General features: G+C 39.3%; 2 protein-coding genes and 1 long non-coding RNA gene across 5 annotated transcripts in view; 1 reads left to right on the top strand and 2 right to left on the bottom strand.

The window, feature by feature from the left end:
• LOC144965130 (uncharacterized) overlaps nucleotides 1-913 on the bottom strand; it is an 11,870-nt gene extending 10,957 nt beyond the window's left edge. Inside the window, exon 1 of the long non-coding RNA XR_013643973.1 lies at nucleotides 777-913. This is a non-coding gene — a long non-coding RNA (uncharacterized LOC144965130). The remainder of the gene's footprint in view (nucleotides 1-776) is intronic.
• LOC144965133 (cell division cycle protein 23 homolog) overlaps nucleotides 1-6,000 on the bottom strand; it is a 232,997-nt gene that overhangs the window by 203,278 nt on the left and 23,719 nt on the right. The window lies entirely within an intron of this gene.
• LOC144965129 (uncharacterized) overlaps nucleotides 1-6,000 on the top strand; it is a 32,764-nt gene that overhangs the window by 4,555 nt on the left and 22,209 nt on the right. The window contains exons 1-2 of one of the 3 annotated variants that reach the window (XM_078900092.1): nucleotides 1,312-1,412; nucleotides 1,502-1,606. The gene's annotated coding sequence lies outside the window, so the exon portion shown is untranslated. Of the gene's footprint in view, nucleotides 1-1,020; nucleotides 1,413-1,501; nucleotides 1,607-6,000 lie in introns of those variants that run through there. The other 2 variants (XM_078900093.1, XM_078900091.1) reach the window with 2 other exon arrangements.

The following is a 6,000-nucleotide window of genomic DNA, read 5'->3' as shown; positions in this document are numbered from 1 at the left end:
GATAAGTATGTTATAGATATGTTAAGTTGTGTTTTGACCGTACAAATACAATATATAATCTCTATAAATTGGCCTTGTCTGTTTTTTTTTAAGTCAGGGGGTGTCAAACTGCGAGAGAATATGGAACTATCGTTTAGCTCCGGATCTCCTGTATGGAACATCTTTGGTCATCGTATTTGATGTTTCTTTATGGGTATTTTTTAACCTATTGGTTACGTTATTTTGATTCTCTGATTATATGCTGCGGTATCTTGTGGACATGCGATTTCCTTGTTCAACCCACAGTGAGTGGAAAGCTGTTTAAATAGACCTAGCTGAAAGTATGTTCCGCAATAGGCCACTGTGCCATTCAGATGTTTGTTTACAGGCTAACGTACTACTAGTTCTGATTTTGTAAAAGATGGCCTCATACGCCTTTTGACTTGAAGAACTGCCCTCTTTATTACAAAGTAATATTAAATTTAGCCAGATTATCGACGGCATTCCCAGAACAGATAGAATCCTTCGTACCAACGGCGTCCACAAGAATCATCCACTAAGCTCAAGTAAGCATATTGGAATTAAACTCGATTTCAAGGAAGTGGGAGCGTAAACAACGGGAATTAAATGGGCTAAAAACTCACTCTATAACAAGGACTATCTCAGTAAATAGCCATAGCTGACTATGGCTCCTTTTATTTACCCCATCAACATTTACATTTTTACTGAGGCAAATTGCAATTGACAAATATATGCGTATTATTAAATTTACTGTTTTTAATTTTTCGATTGAGTACCTATATTTTTTATTTTCAAATTTGACAAGTACCAAACATCTCTTGGACTTCATTCACAAAAGGAAAGGGCTAGGATTAATTGATAATTGAGTTAATTGATAGTTCAAAATTTCCCAAGGAATTTACCCAGAGAGGACAAGGGAGATGAAGCACAATAATAAACTGATCTCTAAACAAACGTAATTCTTTCCCTTCATTTCACAACCCGGAAGTAAGACGTAAGACCTGAAAATAGTGGAAAATCAATACATGATATGAAGAATGTAAACATCAGTCTTTTCACACTATAGTTACACGCTGTGTTTCAAAATTGGACCTCAATTAATTTTTATGGTGGAGTGAGTGTGTGGGTTGAAATGTTTCCTTGGACTTGTGACCGATTTTATCACCGGATGTGTACTTAGGGTCCAACTTGTATCGATTTGTTATGGCAAGTTATGGTGCACCTCCCAACCCCGCCCCCGCCCTCAACTTTGTCACGGAGCACGATTTTGACACCGCTTGCTGATTGATGTATTAACACTGCCCTTCAAGCCTCACTCAGAATATTTGTGGACCGAATGATTGATGATATCTAGGCATATTATGATTTTGAAGGCAATTTGGCCATTCGTACGCCAGTAATAGCCTGTAAAGGTAAACGTATGGTAAAATAAAAAATGTTATGTTATGTATGTATGCTCTCATTGGTCTCTCTAGTCTCTCGTTTCTTTCTATCAAAATAGATCTGGATCCGATCTTGACTGTGTAGGTTTGTTTAAAAATTTATCTATGATCAAACATTCCTCATCATCACGGGTATTCTCTAACAGACTGATGCTATCATTAAGGTCAGTTAAGTTGAATTTGTTGCAATTATTGCCTCTCCCCCATCCCCTTCTCTCTCTCTCTCTCTCTCTCTCTCTCTCTCTCTCTCTCTCTCTCTCTCTCTCTCTCTCTCTCTCTCTCTCCTATCGTTATTAAAATCTACCCATTAAATAGTACAGTTGCACCTCCTTGGTAATCCTTAACATTGAAGCGCCTAAATAGAGAGGCTGAAAACGCAGTCAAACCATCTCTCTCTCTCTCTCTCTCTCTCTCTCTCTCTCTCTCTCTCTCTCTCTCTCTCTCTCTCTCTCTCTATCTATCTCTCTCTCTCTCTCTGTATATATTATATATATATTATATATATATATATATATATATTATATATATATATATATATATATTTAACATTCCTCCTCCCTTCGTCTTAAACAAATTCACTTACTTGCATATTTAAATTTCGAATAGCTGTTCTATTTGTTTTTATTTTAATATATCCATATCTGATCTGCCTGTTTCCTTTTCCATTTTATTTATTCATGTTTTATTTATTTTTATGGTATTATTATTATTATTATTATTATTATTATTATTATTATTATTATTATTATTATTATTATTATTATTATTATTATTATCATATTATTATACTATGACTATTACTATTACAAGTAAACCAACTCTTGGGTCGCAACATTACCCATTTTTAGCCGGAATAGGATATTATGCTAATACACCAGGGGTGGCGGGTAGGGGGGGGGGGGGGGGGGGGGGCAGGTGAGGGTAGGGGATGGAGAAAATTTAGTAGCAGAAAAATATTAAGTTTTGCCTGCAAATATCTGAATTAGATTTTCTCTCCATTTTAACAGCATCGAAATCAGCTTGGCTTTTTATTCAGCTAGAAAGTTAAACAAGTTGGTTAAAACACCTCATTCACTGTTCTCCTTGGTTTGATAGGCTTATGTGTCATATGAATCACTTAGAACTGCTGTTTGTCTTTGTATTTTATTTTATTCATTATTACACATCAGCATCATATCGCAAACTACCAATCAAAGAAACAGCTAGTGAACGGCGATAGTTTAGACCACTCAATGCTTTGCCACAATATATCATTTTTACTGTCACTAGTCTAACCATCATGATATACTCCATTTTTAATCTTTACTCATACAACGAGTGACGTAGAAGGATGCAAACAGCCTGAAAATTACTTGCCCTGTGTCCCTAAAACAATTGTGTATTTTTGGGTCTGGGAGATTGAGGGCAATGGTTACAATAAATAAGTGAGAAGAAGGCTAACAATCTTCAAATTGTTTCTTACTGACTGCAGTGATTGTGTCATCAGGACTCATTGGTGACTTAGTGAAAGGACGAGGATGTTGCCAGACTGATTATTTATAAGCATTACTCATACATTTTTTATTAATCCTCATTAAGCCAATAGTTTTAATTATATTTTGAAATGATGAATCAAATTTAAAGTCATATTTTTATAGATACTCTCAAAGATTTTGAAAGCAAATTAAAATTATTGCAATGTTGCAACTATTTTCATCTGCTCTGAGCATATATCATTATGGAAACATCAAAACTAAAGGAATTTTTTGACCAGTGGTATTTGAAGATGAACACAACAAAATCTGTGTCCACTATATTTAATTTGAATAACAGACAAGCCACCAAGACCCTTAACATTTTAGATGGAACTATCCAAAATACCTAGGTGTCGCCCTCGACAGACAGCTTAACTACAAAAAAACATATTGAAGGAACAGCAAACAAAATTGCAAAAAGAAAGTGTCTGCTTAGAACATTAGTGGGGACCACCTGGGTAGCAACACAACAAATCCTAAGAACATCAGCATTAGCACTGCTATAGCATTGGAGAATACTGTGCCCATGTTTGGACAAGAAGACCCCACACGAAAATTCTCGACATCTTCTTCTTCTTCTTCTTCTTCTTCTTCTTCTTCTTCTTCTTCTTCTTCTTCTTCTTCTTCTTCTTCTTCTTCTTCTTCGTTCCTCTGATGGACATCTATGGCTGCAGTCCGATATCTGCTATGAAGTCTGGGGTCCGCTTTAGGTCCTCAGCCTCACCATAGAGCTTTGTGTTGAGTGTTGTAGGGGTGACCCAGTGGTTCGAACGTTGCACGTTGTATAATGGGCAATCCATAAGCACATGTAAAGTGGTTTCATGGTCGTCCTGAGAGTTGCTTCAGCCTCTTTGTAAATTTCCATATTCTCATCATTTGGCTCTCTCTCTGCTTTTTTTCTGTGTTCAGTGACTAGGCTGTTGAGACTTCCTAATTTTTCAGTCCATCCTGGACAGTAGTCCTTTCTTGATCCTCTGGGGATTGATTCTTTTGCAGCTTTCATGATTGATTCTGTGAATGCTTTGGATGATTTTTCCACATTCCTTGTTTTACAGTTTATCTCTTTTGTATAACTATCAGTCAACTTTGAAAACAGAGTCCAGTCTGCTTTTTTATAATTCCATCTCGGAGGTGGTGCCTTTCTGTCTTTTGCATATTCTTCAGTTATTTCAACCAGAATGGGACGATGATCACTTCCTGCCAGTTGCTCCTTTACCTGTTTACTGACTTTTCCGGTGAGATCTTCAGATATGAGAGTTAGGTCTGGAGTTGATGTTGTCTTCCATGCTCTTGAGAAGTATGTATCTGGGTCATCTTCATTTCTGACAATTTGAAGCTTACTGTCTGTAAGCCAATTTTCAAGAGTTTCACCTTTTCTGTCTAAGTCATTGTATCCCCAGCTTAGGGGAGTGGCTATTGAAGTCTCCCACAACAATGAACTGTTCTTCTTCACTTCTTATGTTTTCAATTGGCAGATTCTCTGATGGTGGGCTGTAACAGTTATATATTGTGTATTGCAATTTGTTTTTGGTAATTTTTACAGCCAATATTTCAACAGATTCATCTGTCATTATTTCATTTGTCGCTATGTCATTTCTGACAAAGATGATTACTCCACCTTTGTGCCGTTCTTTTCTGTCTTTCCTAAAATGTTGATATTCCCTTATTGAACACCTAACGTTTTCTGTGAGGTGTGTCTCCTGAATGCAGGCAATATCTATCTTCTCATCCTGAAGAAACTTGGAGAGGGCAGTCTTTTTATGTTGTATCCCTTCTGCATTCCATTGTAGCAATTTGATAGTTCCAGTAGTCCGTAACCTTGCATCTCCTACCCTGGTTCCACAGCAGGAGGGCAAGGTACCACCAGATCGCTTGGGTGAACCCTGTTTATCAGGGCTCGACGCTAGGTCCGTCCGGCGGGAATCCCCAGACTTCGCGCCATATCGTCCGTCAGTTTTGTTGTCCATCATTGTGAGGAGGATGCGTATCACATTAATTTTTGGGTTGGTTTCCCTCTCCAGACTATTTGCGCCTTTCGGCTCTGTGACTCCGACTTCAGCGGTTCTTTATTCTCTGGATGTGATTCCATAGCCTTTCATCTTCCCAGATCCACAAGGCAGGGGTGGTTTGAAGTTGGACTTTTCCTTCTCCTATACAGACTGCTTTCCAAGGCTACGAGCTCTGTCCACCCATTAATGGTGTCTAGGCTGGGAGTCCAGGAGGGTATCTTTGTAGAGTGGCAGTTTCCCTTCACCCCACCAGCGTCATGGGGCTAGCACAGCTTATTGCATGAACTAGGGCAATCTGGCCACGGTGGTTGATTCCTCCCTTCATCCGTCACCTCAGACACATAGAAACTCGTGTCATCAGCTGGTTAGAAAGTTCCTTTTGGAATACTCCAACCATTGCCCAGGAGGCGGGCGGGGAAGAATGTCCCTACGTGGACCCTGACACGAGCTGGAATGAGTTGCGGATCAATACTGATCAAAATAATCCAATCCTGCCCCCCTCTCGACATCAAACTCTTGAGAATCCATGCGCATAATAACAGTATGCCTCAAATCAACACCAATCCCTTGGCTCCCAACTATAAATGCAATCGCACCACCAGAACGCAGGCAAGAAGAGGCAACCCAAAAAGTAGCCCACAAACTGAAAGAACGCACCCTAATTACCCCATTAAAAACCATCATAAACAAAGTGTTCAGTACATCACGACTCAAATCCAGAAAGCCCTTCTACCACTCAGATCTCGAAATTGGGGAAGCCTGGAGGGAATATTGGACAAATACCATACCTGAGGGAGGTGGGGTAATCAAAGACCCAATGGAATTTATGCCAGGCTTCAGGAATGGCAATCGAAAACAGTGGGTCACCTTAACCGACTACTGACAGGCCACGGCAGGAGTGCTGCATACATTCATCGATGGGAGTCAGCCGACAGTCCCCATTGTCAGGGAACGCCTGAGACAGCACACCATATAATCTTACACTGCCCTGTGACGAGATTGGCAGCAGGTTTCGAGGCTTTCCTCATCTGCGGT

Source organism: Berghia stephanieae, chromosome 2 (assembly GCF_034508935.2).
Source record: "Berghia stephanieae isolate SIO BIC M18660-M18661 chromosome 2, UCSD_Bste_1.3, whole genome shotgun sequence".
In the NCBI taxonomy this organism is placed as follows: Eukaryota; Metazoa; Mollusca; class Gastropoda; order Nudibranchia; family Aeolidiidae; genus Berghia; species Berghia stephanieae.
This window is presented reverse-complemented; position numbering and strand designations above follow the sequence as displayed.